Below are 15,818 nucleotides of genomic sequence, written 5' to 3'. Positions count from 1 at the left end.
CTCTTTTTATCTATGTGTTTGTTGTGCCCTTTACATTGTTTTGCCCTTTTGGTTGTTGCTTTAATATTAGCACACTCGAGTTTTCATTTCAGCTTGATTTCCTTCAAAATTGTCGTAAAAGCGATCCTGCGAAACGCGCACCCGAGGCCACCGTAGAAGCGCTATGCGTCCTTAAAAGGAGCCACGCCCATCCGCTGGCCACGGATTATTCTTGTTTCAAAGTCGGAGAGCAGTGCTAGCGGCTTCGTTCCAGACCGCATTGAAGCCGAGTCGCGCCCGCAGGTAATCTTGTCAGAGTCCTCGTTTGAGCCCAGAGCAAGTAGGACACTCCTTCTCTGGCTCTTTGTTATTGCTGATTTCTGCATACTTCTGTGATACGAGTACTGTGGTTTTCAGTGGCGCACGGAGCCCCAAGGTTTCTGATCATAGCGGGAGGACTAATGAGCTTGTGTCCCGCTTTCTGTTAGCAAACAGTGCAAAAAAGACCTTTGATGTGGACAGATGCCACAGAATGTGAAATGTTAAAATAAACAATTAATCCTTAAAACATTTACAAAGTAAAAAGGAGGTGGCAATTAACCCTGCAGCATCTGATACAGAACAGCATTTGTTACAGAAATAGTGAAGACATTGTAAGAACAAGAGAGACATATTGTAAGGCAAGACAGTTACCATATACTATTATACACATATATATCTTGTGCACATGATTCTTCATAAGAGGAGTAAATTCAATGCAGTGAATTGAGTTTACATGCCAAGGTGACAAGAGCTAGTTTGAAATCTCTGTTAAGTAAAGAAAAGGAAAGGATAGAACAGAAAAGGCCAAAAGGAATCTCTTCATGGAACTTCTTATTTTAATTCACAGGTAAATCTAAGAGTCTTCATCCAACTAATGTTTAAGCAATAATTGTATGTGTTAACGGTTGGAAGTCTTACTCAACGTATATGTTGTATCTCTTCAGGTCTCTCTCCCAGCAGTACCCTCCCTAAATTCCCTTCCCCTCATCTGGCCATTCTGAACAACTGTTCTTGTAAAAACCAGAGTCGGAGCTGCCAGAAGGTGGGCCTCTTCAGGGTACTGCTCCTGAGGAACTGAAAGAACTCCTGACAGAATAATCCGCCCACGAATTCAACGTTCCTCCCGAGCAGTAGTGCCAAGATGGCAACTTTGGAAAATCTTTGTAAAATGCTAGATTACATGCAAAAAGAGGTTGCAGCATCGCGTTTGGAAACTGCGGCCTTGGCCAGTCAGGTGGCCCAATTACAGGATCAAAGGCATAGTGAGCGTGTTCAACCCCCTCCCACTCTGGCCACTGTGGTTTGAATCCTTTACCCTCAGTCTCCGTAACTGTCCCACAAGTAGTTCCATTAGCTCCCCCAGAACGGTACGCTGGGGAACCCACTACATTCCAGACTTTTCTAACAAAAGCACAATTACATTTTATGGTGAGACCCACTGCCTTTCCAGATGCCCAGTCCCATATTGTCTTCCTCATTTCATACTTGAGTGAGGAAGCTGCTATGTGGGGGTTCCCTCAGTAAATTCAGATTACACTCTTTTACATGATTGGTGGGCTTTTAAGAGGGAATTTGAAAGAGTGTTTGGTAGAAGGACAAATACAGGTTCAGCCGATCGAGAATTGTTAGAATTAAGGCAGGGCAACAAAGATTTGGTGCACTATTTAACTCAGTTCAATTGCCTGATCGCCGAAACTAACTGGCCAGAGGACAAAAGAGCCGTACTTTTTTACCAAGGTTTACAAGATGAATTAAAAGACTTGATTGTACCAATTCATCCACAACCTACATCCTGTGAAGACCTAATTGCTTTGACTTTGCAGTTGGACCATCATTTGGCAGATCGTAAAGGAGAGAAACAACGACCGGAAATTCGTACGTTCACAAGAACCAAGGAAAGAAGCATAATTTTGAATCAAGATTCTACCGAACCGATAGAAATTGGCCGAATTAGTAAGCCACTCTCACAGAAAGAAAAGGACAGAAATCTCGACTTTGTTTATATTGTGTAAAAAAAGGGCACTTTGTGCGTGAGTGCCCCACAAAACCTAAAGGCTTGGGATCTGGAAGTAATAAAGATATCACAAAAACACAGGGAAACTAAGCAGCTTGAGGAAAGGTCAGGAGTGTTTCTCGAGTGGGATTCACCAATCTCCTGAACAGTCATTGGCATACACTCTGCTGATAGCAGTTCCTCATTTGTCTCTCTATGTATCCTTTGAAGTAGAATCTGTTCATGAGCCTGTAACGGTTATGGTCGATTCAGGAGCAACGGGGAATTTAATTGATTCTGCCTTTTGTCGTAAACTAACAATACCTACAGTAGCAAAAGTAGGGCCTGAAACAGTTCGCACTGTAGATGGTACTTTATTAACTTCAGGTTCAATAACGCATGCTACAGTAAATATAACAATGACATGTTTTGTACAAGATTCAAAACATAGCGAATGCATTAGTTTTGATTTAATTGATGTACCTCAATTCGGAGTCATTCTTAGGATGCCCTGGTTAACTCTTCATAATCCGACTATTGATTGGGCAAAAAGAACAATTGCATTTACTTTTGACTGGTGTCAACAAGAATGTCTATCTGAGAAACCATCATCTCAAGTCTTCGGATCACAATGTCGGGCCCATGTGAGCGAGTCTCAATCTCCTCCGACGGTTCAAAGCATAGCAACAGCTGCTGAACAAAACACAGACTTACCACAAATGTATGATGCATTCCAAAACGTGTTCAGCGAAAGTAAAGCTGAGACCTTACCACTACATCGTAGGTACGGCTGCGAAATAGAATTACTTCCTGGAGCAAAAATACCATGTAGTCGCATTTATGCACTCACAGAACAGGAAAATGCACATTTACGAGAATACTTAGACAAGTATTTAAAAAATGGATTCATTCGACCATCCAAGTCACCAGCTGCATCTTCTCTCTTCTTCATTTCTAAGAGTAATGGTGAGTTTCGTTCTTGCATAGACTATAGAGCACTAAATAACATCACAGTGTAGTGATCACTCCAGGCAGGTCACCATAAAATTACAGTGATCACTCCAGGCAGGTAGATGAGGTTCAGGAGGATTTATTCATGTTGGTTACAGGATCAGTAGTACAGCAGTAATTCAGCCCCACCAGGAGCAGCCAGCAAGGCGTTCAGCCCTTCTCCAACTGTGCATTTCATACACCAACATTCTATGTTACATCATTCTCTAGAGGATTCCACTGGTGGAGCAGTAGATGATCAGAACAGCATAATAACCAAGATACAGTAAAGAATTATTATCCGTTACCTTTGATCTCGGTTCTTCTTGATCAAGTACGATCAGCCACAATATACACCAAACTGGACTTAAGAGCAGCATATCATTTGGTGCGCATCAGAGCTGGTGACGAGTGGAAGACTGCGTTTCGCACTCGATATGGATTATTTGAATATTGTGTTATGCCGTTTGGTCTGTGCAATGACCCTGCGGCATTCCAATTCTTTTTAAATGACATTCTTAAGGACTATTTAGACCGCTTTGCTATTGTTTATATCAATGACATTTTGATTTTTTCTTCTTCCCAGTCAGATCATGAAGAACATGTAAAGACCATTCTGCAAACCTTACAGACCAAAGGCTTATTTTGTAAGTTATCAAAATGTGAATTTCACACTTCTAAGGTGGAATTTCTGGGTTTTATTTTGTCTCCGTATGGCATAACCATGGCTGAACGTAAAGTACAAGTGATACAAGATTGGCCTATCCCAACCTGTGTGAAAGACATCCAACGTTTTTTAGGATTTGCCAATTTCTATCGCAGATTTATTAACCACTTTTCCACCAAAGCAAGTCTGTTAAACAAATTGTTACAAAAAAAGTTACTTTTCAGTGGACCACAGAGGCTCAGCAAGCATTTGCAGAACTCAAACAAGCATTTATAACTGCTCCAGTATTGCAACATCCTAATTCTGAACAAACATTCATTGTAGAAGCCGATGCCTTGGAAACCGCAATAGGGGTGATTCTTTTGCAACGAGACTCCAGTTCTCACGAACTGCATCCGGTGGCATATCTGTCCAAAAAATTCCTTCCGACAGAGCTCAATTACACGGTGGCAGAAAAAGAGCTCTTGGACATCCGTTCAGCCTTTAAGGAGTGGCGTCATTTTTTATTGAGAGCAAAGTTCCCGATAACAGTATATACAGATTATCGCAACCTACAATTATTGCGCTGTGCAAAGGCACTGACTCCACGTCAATTACGCTGGACCCTCTTTATTGCGGAATTTAATTTTACTATCACTTTTCGGCTTGGCACTGCAAATCAAAAAGCTGATACTCTATACCGCTTCAATGAAGCAGATTAATCTAAGGTCAGAATAAACCCAGTACCCATGATTGCTCAAGATCATGTAATAGGAGTGACAAGGTCCATTCAGTTCTTGGAGAAACTAAAAGGATATATGTCATTAAAGAAATTAATCATCTGGCAACAACAACAATCAAGATGCTCTATTCATGACAATTTACCTTTTCAGGTTAATAACTTATATGTTCCAACCAAAAGATTACAAACCCAAATATTAAGGTGGTGTCCTGATTATCCATTGGCAGGGCATCCTGGTCAAGCCAAAACTTTAAAACTGATACAACAAAACTTTTGGTGGCCAAAGTGGAAAAAAGACACTTTTGGTTTTGTATAACATTGCGAAATCTGTGCTTGAGCTAAAGCAGAACATGCCAAAAAGACTGGTTATCTAATGACTTTACCTACTCCAAACCAAGTCTGGGAAGACATTTCGATGGATTTTATTACTGATCTTCCAAAAGATCAAGGACACAACACCATCTTAGTAGTTGTTGACAGACTATCAAAAATGGCTCATTTTGTGGCCTGTTCTGGTTTACCCACGGCTTCTGAACTGGTTTCTCTTCTATTACAACATGTTGTAAGACTCTATGGCTTTCCCAAGTCTATCACTTCAGACCGAGGGGCTCAATTCACTTCGCGCCTATGGAAAGCTTGGTGTACAGCTCTTCATACGGAACGGGTGAATCAGGTGTTAAAGCAATATTTTAGATGTTATTTGTCAAAAAAGCAAGATTCATGGGTCGACTTGTTATGGGAAGCAGAATTTGCTTACAATAACCTTAGCCATTCTTCAACCAAAATGTCCCCGTTCTTTGCCAACCATGGCTATCATCCTAGCTATCTACCATTTATAACTCCAAATCCTAAAAGTCAGATTCCATCCGTAACAGCAAAGGTACAAGAAATTACCACTTTGGTACGAGTATTACGAACCAACATCCTTAAAGCAAAAACTGTCTACAAACGAAATGTGGATGAAAAAAGAAAACCAGCTCCAGAATATAAGCCTGGAGACCAAGTGTGGTTATCCACAAAGAACCTCAAGTTTAGGAATAAGTACAAATTTCACCCTTGTTTTATAGGGCCTTTCAAAATCCTAAAATGTATAAATCCTGTTGCTTATAAACTAAAACTACCCAAGACCATGTCTGTACACCCAGTATTTCACACATCATTATTAAAGAACGCCACAAAGACAGCACAATTTCGTCCACCTCCAGTATTAGTGGAAAATCAAGAAGAATACGAAGTGCAAAGAATACTGAGTAGCAAACGCTGTAAAGGCAAGCTATGGTACTTAATAGCATGGAAAGGATACGGCCCTGAGGAGAATTCTTGGGAGCCCAGTGAGACAGTACATGCACCACAACTCATCAACAGATTTCATAGACTACATCCTGATGCCCCTGTCTAACGGGGGGACTTCATTTTGATGGGTAGGACTGTCATGAACCTCTGGTACCACTGCCAGGTATTTGAACAGGGAGAAAGGTACTGGCAATGGACAACCCATGGCAGCCTTTTGAACATGATTGTGTTCCAGAAATAATTCATGATTTTATGTGGTGCACTTTTTATTTATGTGTTTGTTGTGCTCTTTACATTGTTTTACCCTTTTGTTTATCGCTTTAATATTAGCACACACTCGAGTTTTCATTTCAGCTCGAGTTCCTTCAAAATTGTCATAAAAGCACTCCTGCTAAACGCGCACCCGCGGCCACCGTAGAAGCGCTGTGCGTCCTTAAAAGGAGCCACGCCCATCCGCCGGCCACGGATTATTCCTGTTCCAAGGTCAGAGAGCAGTGCTGGCGGCTTCGTTCCGGACTCTGAGTCGCACCCGCAGGTAATCCTGTCAGAGTCCTCATTGGAGCCCAGAGCAGGTAGGACTCTCCTTCTCTGGCTCTTTGTTATTGCTAATTTCCGCATGCTTCCGTGATACGCGTAGTGTTGCTTTCAGTGGCGCACGGAGCCCCAAGGTTTCTGATCATAGCGGGAGGACTAATGAGCTTGTGTCCCGCTTTCTGTTAGCAAACAGTGCAAAAAAGACCTTTGGTTTGGAGAGATGCCACAGAATGTGAAATGTTAAAATAAACAATTAATCCTGAAAACATTTACAAAGGAAAAAGGAGGTGGCAATTAACCCTGCAGCATCTGATACAGAACAGCATTTGTTACAGAAATAGTGAAGACATTGTAAGAACAAGAGAAACATATTGTAATACAAGACAGTTACCATATACTATTATACATATCTATATCTTGTGCACATGATTCTTTATAAGAGGGGTAAATTCAATGCAGAGAATTGAGTTTACATGCCAAGGTGACAAGAGCTAGTTTGAACTCTCTGTTAAGTAAAGAAAAAGAAAGGCTAGAAACAGAAAAGGCGAAAAGGAATCTCTTCAAGGAACTTCTTTTTTTAATTCACAGGAAAATCTAAGAGTCTTCATCCAACTAATGTTTTAGCAATAATTGTATGTGTAAAGGGTTGGAAGTCTTACTCAACGTATGTGTTGTATCTCTTCAGGTCTCCCTCCCCGCAGTACCCTCCCTAAAATCCCTCCCCCTCATCTGGCCATTCTGAACCTCGGTTATTGTAAAAACCAGAGTCGGAGCTGACAGAAAGTGGGCCTCTTCAGGGTACTGCTCCTGAGGAACTGAAAGAACTTCTGATATCCTGAGCACATACTTGTAATTAACATCACCATTCAGAATGTCTCAAACATACACCCTCTAAAGCAGTGGTCCTCAAACCTTTGTCTCCTGAGGACCCTCACTGAGTCACTACTGGAAACCCGGGACCCCCAAGCAATTTGTAGGATTTAAATTTCAAACATTTAAACAGTAATTTGCAAAAAGTACAGAAATAAGTGCACTCCAAACAAATACACAAATTACTAAAGATTTTGTTATTTTATATTGAAAAAATGTGCAAATATCGAAAAACTTTAATGGGAAGGTTGGTGCTCCATCTCGGTGATTAACCTTTTAATGTTTGGTTTTATTTTGCAGTAGGAGGCTTTTGCTCCTGCCAGGGCTGGACTGGGAACCCAAAGCAGCCCTGCCAAATGTTATCAGACCAGCCGCTGTATGGTGCATACCAACTGCAGCGAGTGAGCCTGAAAACTACAAAGGGAGCTCTCCCACAAAGAACATGTGGGAACAAATGATGCATTCTACAACATATTTGTCATTATATATTGAACTATATTGAACTATATTGGCTTTGAAAACATAATAAATGATGCTATTACTGCGCACCAGGATACGACAATCTTTGTTGGGGCTCTTCAATGATTCCCTCACTATCGCCCCCCAATAGTGCCTCTCATCTCTCCATAGCCCCAATGTCACATATATTTCATTTGTTTTATAGCACCTCTCATATCAGTGTAGGGTGTCAGAGCACTTTACATCGCACACATAAAGAGACAATGAATCATACGTGTGTAAATCAGTGTATAGAAAATGTTACATAAGGCAAAGGGGACTACAAGGTGTAGCATTCACGTCATCCATACTGGTACGCATTTTTAAGAGTGCTTGGTCTGGAGAAGCACAAACTCAGGATTCAGAACATAACACAGTGGTCAGCGTTGACTTTGATAATAAGAATCTATTTCTACCAAACAAACAATTTCTAGCAGCATCAGGAAAATGAAAGAATGGGAAAAACATAACTTACTAACTTACACCATGCACTTTGCATGCAGCTCTTTGATCGTAGTTCATAGCTCACTGTGCTAGATTACGATTGTAACTTATGAACTGAACAGTAACAAAAGAATATCTGTGACAAAAGCAGTAACCCTGAGCTGTGCACATAAAATACTTTTTTTTAAATGCATGGCACACATTCTTTGCAGCAGGCATATTAACTATCTGTACTACCTTAGATGAGTCAAAGTTGCCACTGGACCAAACTCCCATCTTTCTCCAGCAGGTACATTAATCATCGGAGTTATCTTGACAGCTTTATTGCTAGAGGAAAACTGCTGACTATACATGGAACTTTGCAGTGCTTTTAAAACTGCTGCCTGCACACCCCATGGGAATATGTCACAGATCCTTGGGGGTCCGCGGGCCACAGTTAGGGAAACACTGCTCTAAAGAGCTAGTGCCCTTCATTTTGGTACTCTATTAGGCCTAGTTTCTATGTAACATGTATGTATTGGCAGGAAAGTCTTGCAACACATAACAGCAACACATTTTTTTAATTGGAAAAATATCTGATGATGAATATGTAAAAGTTGTTAAGTTTTAGTTACTGTCAAACAAATCTTCTCTCAGGAGAAATTGAAGTCCATTAACACAAAAAGTCTGTGATCAAAGTGCAGGCGACAAGCACTGAGCAAGAAAATGACTGCCACTATTACAGTTAGGCAAGGCAATATTTTTCAATTCTGCAATACCAACACATTTTTAACTAGTGGGATATCACAACTTATTGAATAACAAATTGAAAAACAGTTCATACAATATGGTATATATCCTATAAGGATTCTAAAGATAAGGTGACAACACCAACATAGGCTGTCCCACAATCAGGCTACCTGGGAGCTACCAATCATAATTTATACTTTGCGGAAGGTCTGATGTAAATCAATACCTGCTCTTCACCTCAGATTTGTATGTGTGAAAACTACACGTCTCTGGGTCAGCCTGTCCACACATGGGCAGTAAATCTCTTTGTTCGGCTTTAATGCTTTTACAAACTTATCCAAACTTTGACATGCCCAAACTATGACATGCCTTTTTAGGTTTCGTCTGCAAAGGCACATTCGCTGCATGCACCCTCGCTTCCAAGAGGTATTGGATACAACAAGGCGCCCATTCCTTAACATTTGTTGGTTTCCTTGTCACTCTTAGTTGCTGCCTTCTAATTGGCCTTCTGCTGATAACGCTTTAATTGAGGACTACTTTTATTTTTTCTTCATCCCTTTTGTCCTTGTTGAACCTCTTGCTATGCCACCCACACTTCAGTAAAGCCCTTTTCTGCTTTTTGAATGGATGTTTATTTTGACAACAAATGTTACCTGCTTTTATTGTGGCAACAGATGTCTGCTTCCAAATGTATTTTCACTAAGACAGGGACATGAGCATAATTGCTTTCTTTATGTGTTAGGTTTTTTTTTGCCAAATGCCATATTTTTTTCTTTGTTTATGCTTCGGGAGATTAACCAATTTGCTCAGCACCACATTGCTGTTGTACCAAGACCCAACAAGCATTGCCAAAGACAATAAGTCTTGCCTTTCAAACTGTTAGCTCTGCCTTTATCTTCTGTTCATGCAGTACAGCATGGAAATTGCAGACTTTGGCTATAATGTGTAGCCATCCATGATGTATAGCTGCATGGTTGCTGTGCAGTATATGGAAAAATAATAAAGAAAAAAGGACCATGATTCATCCAGTGCCTATGCACTTTTTTTTAAAAGCGCATTATCCCTGGCTGCACCACAGTGATTTTTTAAGTAACTTTAGCCACACTGCAAAACATTAGCACTGCTGTACAGCATAGCTTCAAAACATTGCCAACAACCTTAGCTCTCATAGGCAAGGCTTATTGGCTTTGCCATTGCTAGTTTTCAGGAAGTCCTCTTTCTTCATGCATACTGCAGCAATAAAACCATCACACATTCAATGCTGAACCCTGTCTTTGCAACCAGAACCCTTTCAGAAGTGTGGCTCAATGATTAGAGTGGCAGACCCTGATGCAGAGGTCTAGCCCGGGACCAGGGTTCAATTCCCCACCTCGGCGGGTCTTGGGCTCAAAAATTCCACGGACCTGATAATTCTCGCCTCGGTGCCATTCCAATCATGGAGTCCCACTCTGCAACTCTGGGCAATAGCTTGCTTAATCTCCACAACGGCCCCCACAACGCTAAGGATGCCTGGCCTCCACCTTGGGGGTGCCCAGGAGTGGATGCCTCACAGGGAAAGCCAGGATGGGTTCCACAGCGGTATTCGTGCAAGCGCCTTGAGACCCTTGCGGGTGAGTAGTGCGCTATACAAGTATCATTTTACATTCAAACACTTTGTTCCAGAACATGTGGTTGGCATCTTGCTGCTCACGAGGGACCTCTGCACATGCGATAAAAGTGTGCATCTTGGAGCCGGACACCATGGTTGATGGACATCACATCCGAACCACTCCCTTTTGCCTTGCCTGTCACACAAAACACAGACAAGATAGTGCCCTTCAACTACCCAGGACCATCTACGTGCCCGGGCTATAATTACTAGTTTTCACCTTTATTGTGAAAACGCTACTCTGTCCTCACCTGCCGGGGAGAGCACTGTATTGTTTTGCGTAGAGTATTTGTTTTGCACATATCTATAGACAGGAGTGACACAGCTGTGACGTATAGGAGAGCCGGTGCTGCTGATGGAAGGATTTCCCACCCTTCGGAAACCCTAACCAAGATGTTTCACGACATTGGACAGCGGACTCGGGCAGGCTTTACTGAGAGCCGAGAAGGGTGTGGCATATCAGAGAACACACAGGACACCAGTGTTGTCAGACTGCGCACTCTAGCTTGCTGTGCCCTGTGCACGACGATGAAATGTAAAGCTAACGGCTGAAGGCACCAGTTGTTCTGCTACCAGCCAAGCAGAAATGAATCGTCAAAAAGTAACCTGGAGCATGAAGGGCTTCAGTAGACCCGAAGCAGCACGGGATGAATGTGCAATCTATCTCACTGGGAGGCTGTGCTAATGGTGGACCTAACTTCAACTATACCTGCTGCTGGTGGGAGCCACACGGTCTACAAAAACTGAAAGACAGTAATACACAGAATCCAAGCCCGTTTATGTGTCGATAAAAGGTCAGGGTCCAGGGTCTGTGACCAGGAAAGGGATGCGGGCCTTAGAGACGCCTGTCCCAAGCTACTTTGCGAAGAAGTGTATCGGCGCGCGCTTCTAAACCCTTCTGGAAGAGCGGATGATTTCAGGAGAGGCCTCTGGCGAGCACAGCCCGTCACCGCGCCCTGTCTCTCCCCCCTGCACTCTCCTCATGTTAGCCGCCCCTCCCGTGTCATCACTTCATTAATAACATCCACATATTTCCTTCCCTCCGGCCCGATGCGCTCGCGGCTGATTCTTTAAGTCAACGCATGTGAAAAGTCACCCACCTACCTACCTTTCACTGCTGGGTAATTGATAATATCCAACAAAAGCGGAGCGGAGTCGGCGCCACTCTCTGGTAAATATGCATGAGCTCACCCATAGTCAGGCCCATATTCTCACAAAATGGAGTCGATTGTCGGCCACTGCTTAGCATTCCATGGGTGTGAAACGTGCAACTGCGGGCAAGACCAAAACCATTAGCTCGGTATTTTATCTGTGATTATTTTCTGAACAGGATCCCAGCTTCTTTTCAACCTTTTGTGTTTTTTTCCTCAAACCTCCTTCCCTCCCAGGACCCCTGCAACTCCCCACCGCCGGTGGCCTCTTTTCGCTGGCTGCGCCATCCCCTTCTCCTTTGCGAGTGGGAGCGTGACTAATTTTGCCATTGGACGTCCCTGTGAGAGCCTGAATCACCCATTGAGGGGAGAGGGCGTCCACGCTTTCTCTTCCCAATGGTTTTTGTTCCCCCGCCTGAAAGTGTCTTTTTTAGGAAAAAGGGCTTCACTTAAATTATCTTCGTTTTTCCCCTTGGTAACTGGGAAGGGTCAGGAGGACGTTCAAGGCCGAAGAATATGTCAATTTTCCTGTAAATACGTCTCTGCCATTGTAGGCCATTGAAATGCGCTTCATGCAACAAACTTGAAAGGCTCAAGATGGCGGCATCTCCACTGGCAAGCTCAGCAGGACCTTGTGTTATTCTGTATCGGGGCCACCATGCACATATGGCAATGGCCTTCAATCTTGACTTGCAGCACCTATCAGCTCAGCTATGGCACCTCAATCATGAGCCGCGAAACCCCCCTGCTAGTCCAAGGACCCACCTGCTACTATGCTGACTTCCGTGTTGGAATGTGCCAACCTCAGTATTCATATCCAAGGACCACAAGCAACACGAATGATGCACATCGCTGCTGGTCCGCTGCACCACTTCTATCTTTAAGACCCTATTTACAACACTGACAATTTGATTGATTTTTGCCCCTTCGCACTCAGGGTTCACAGATCTCTGACGAGCTGAAACCTCAGTTAAGCTAGTTAATGCTAATGAGCCTCAGGTATGATGACCTCAATATATACTCCACACTCCGATATTATCCTGATATGGGAAGTGGGTCATGGCTCAAACAAAGCACTCTGTGGTAGACATTGGGGGAGATAAGTACAACAGTAGTGGCGGAGTGAGGCGTAAGCTGTCATGGCTTAACGCCTCACTCTGCCACTTCAGAAACGCAAGGCTGCACCATATTTACAACAATATGGTGCAGCCTTGCGTTTCCCCCTGCACTGGCGGTACACTTAGCAGTGTAGCGCCAATGCTGGCACCCTTGCACCAGAGGCGCAACTAGAGTCAAATTTCAGGGGGAGGGTGGAGCTAATAAAAATTTCCGGGGGGGGAGCTAATTCTTCCAGCAATCTTTAGAGTGAAGATGCAGGGGCTCTATGAAGGGCTGAAAGAACAACAAAGTCTCATTAACAAGTAAATGGTCTTTTAAAGACCTGTGAAGTACTCGGGTGCGGCTGCAGTAAGATGGACGCCAGATCACAACAGCTCAAAAACTGTCTGTGTGTTTGCCTGGTAAGCTGTCTTAGTCTGAGCTGACACACACAACGGGGGGGGGGTTGGTTGAAGCTCTTTGAGCCCAATGGGCATTGTGTGCCTGCCTTGTACGATAGTGCAAGGATGTCTGTGTGCAGGGAAAGATTGCTTATGTTTAGGAAAGTGTACATTCCTACACATAAACAATCTTTAAATACAGTTTTGTCACTTCTATGTGTGCTGCTTGATGCAGTACACATGGAAGTTACAAAATTTCATTTTTCTAAATGATTGTTTATGTGCAGGAAGGGGGACCTTCCTATACATAAACAATAAAAGGCTTTTTGCTTTTTCCATGTGTGCTGCACAAGGCAGCACAAATGGAAAAAGCAAAAACGAGAGAAATATAGTATCTCTCCTCGTTTCGGCAAATTAAGACCAGGTTTTCCCTTCTTAATTTTGGTGCTGCCTCCTATTTACGCCACCCTTCTAAATAGGGGGTAGCGTCAAAATCAATGGGTGTTGCGGTGGAATGCCCACCGCAACACCCACTGCCCGCCCCTTTCACACTAAGCATAGCATGAAAGGGGGCCTTATTTACAAGGCAGCTCTAAGCTGCGTTAAGTGGTTTAACGCTGCCTTGTAAATAAGGTGAAGCCCCTATCACCACGGAAACGTCACAAAAAGTGACATTCCCGTGGTGATAGGGGCTTATACTTATGCCCCTGAGTGTGCCTCCTTTACAGCAAATGTTAGGGACAGAGAAACAGAGCTCACAAGTCCTGAGCAAAATTTATATAATTGATGACCTCACAGGAAGTGATGTCACACATCCTTAGATAGCAAGGACAGCATGAGAAGTGCCTTCAAGTGAAATTATGAAAAATCAAACAAATGTAAAATTTATAAAATGACCCCAAAACATCATTATTGTAGGCTCTGGTTTACAAACCTAGTGGAGCAGCACTCTAATTCGTCCAAAGCCTCACCTTGTGTAAACAAATGGGTTTGTAGAAGAAACCCACAAGGGATGGGACTACTTATTGATGCCTCTTAAGCCCCGAGGTATGGCTTCATACAAAGTTGAACTCTGAAAAGAGTTGCCGTTAAATTTCAGGTCATAGCCCTACTCCCCGGGTGTGACATTTAGCCTGTTGTGAGTGAGAGCTGAACCCGAACCCCAAAGTGTGAGACTCACCCGCAATGACTCCATCTTGAGGTCTCTGCAGAAAGCATACTTCAAGCTAAGTACTTTACTGTGCACAGGAAAAGGGCTTTATGAATAGCATTTTGACTTAAACAGAGACAGCGTCAGGCATATTAGTGCAAAGTATACTGATGAGGATGGTGGCAGGGCCGGACTGGCCGTAGCGGGCACCGGGCAATCCCCCAGTGAGCCGCAAGGTTGGGGGACGTTTTTGGGCCCCTGGGGGCCGTTTGTGTTACAGGGCCATTTTTGCAGCATAGCTGCAAAATCGTCCCTGTAACAAAATCGCCCGAAAACCGGCCCTGGCAAAGAGCTCGGTGGCACTACCAAACCCCTGGGGGGGGCGGCCGAGCACTTTGCCACGGCCGGTTTTGTTTCCCAGTCCGGCCCAGGATGGTGGTGGAACAGCACGAAGATATACACCGGCAGGAGGGATCGAGCGTAGTAGTGTGGCGCATAGGAAGAAGGTCTAATACCCAGCAATGTGAGGTACATATGGAGGAGGATTATGGTATAGAGAAGGGAGGCCTCCCATGCATCGCTGTGAAATACAATGAGAAGAGGCCTAAGAAGGCTGAAACTCGCAAGGGGGTTGCTTGTGTTCCCTTCTGGAAGTTCAGATAGACAGTTCCTATGAGGAGCAAGGTCAGTACTGATTAGCATAAGGCAGGCCTTTGGTTAGAGTGGCACAGTGGATGAAAAACAATGATTTAGAATGCTACCCCGCGCAATCGTCAGTGGTTAGACTATTTCCAAGCAGTCACCTCTTGTGTGATTAATGTCACACTGGGATACACAGGGACATTTCTTTAGGTAGAGTACTCTGCAGCAAAAAGGTATTTATGCACAGGTGAGACATTTTAAAATGCAGGGGTGTGACAGCTGAGGCATACAAGGGATAATGGAAATGGTAAGGTCAGTGCTTAATTTATAAAATTATAGGTGCCAGGGCCCTGACCAGGAGACCACTGCAGCTTGCACCACCCATCGCCCCACTCATAGCTGTTAAAACAACTACTAACCATTCCTCTTGCCTGCAAGTGCATAAGTTCAGATTTTTCTAGGTCCCGAAAGATAAAGGAATGGCTAAGGAGGGAGGTATTAGAAACTTTAAATCCATATTGTATTTATAAATAACCGTTGTTCTGCTCATCTCTAAATTAAATGAGCATCACCACCATGTGGCAGACTGTCTTAAGTGTGGTCTTCACAATTAGTGCTGGTGGCAAGCACCGGAAACCGCTGGCTCAAATTAAGTACTGGGTAAGGTATGCAAGGGAAGGAGCCATAAAGGGCTCAGAAAGATGGAAATAGATTTTAAGATCGAATCTTATAAGACGCTTGCTGCAGTTTCTTTTTGCACAATATATGCCAATCACTGTTGGTGGAAAATGACTGAACATATGTCTGCCTTTCCCCACTGTTGGAATGGTCTCCATGTTCTCCTGTCCACCTTCCGTACTCTGGGTCTAGTTCTCCACCTTCCACTTTCTTGTTGATGTCTGATGTCACTCCTAGGATTTCCATCCATTTAAAAGGGCTGTATTCCCTTGTCTCCTTTTCAGCCGCCT

At 43.5% G+C, this 15,818-nt stretch overlaps 1 long non-coding RNA gene across 1 annotated transcript in view; it reads left to right on the top strand.

Annotated features, from left to right (window-relative positions):
• The first annotated feature begins 227 nt into the window (after positions 1–227).
• LOC146789812 (uncharacterized) overlaps positions 228–15,818 on the top strand; it is a 176,001-nt gene continuing 160,410 nt past the window's right edge. The window contains exon 1 of the long non-coding RNA XR_014969868.1: positions 228–282. This is a non-coding gene — a long non-coding RNA (uncharacterized LOC146789812). The remainder of the gene's footprint in view (positions 283–15,818) is intronic.

Source organism: Triturus cristatus, chromosome 10, assembly GCF_964204655.1.
Source record: "Triturus cristatus chromosome 10, aTriCri1.1, whole genome shotgun sequence".
NCBI classification, from domain to species: Eukaryota; Metazoa; Chordata; class Amphibia; order Caudata; family Salamandridae; genus Triturus; species Triturus cristatus.
Note: the sequence above shows the minus strand (reverse complement) of the source record. Positions and strands in the feature narration are given on the sequence as shown.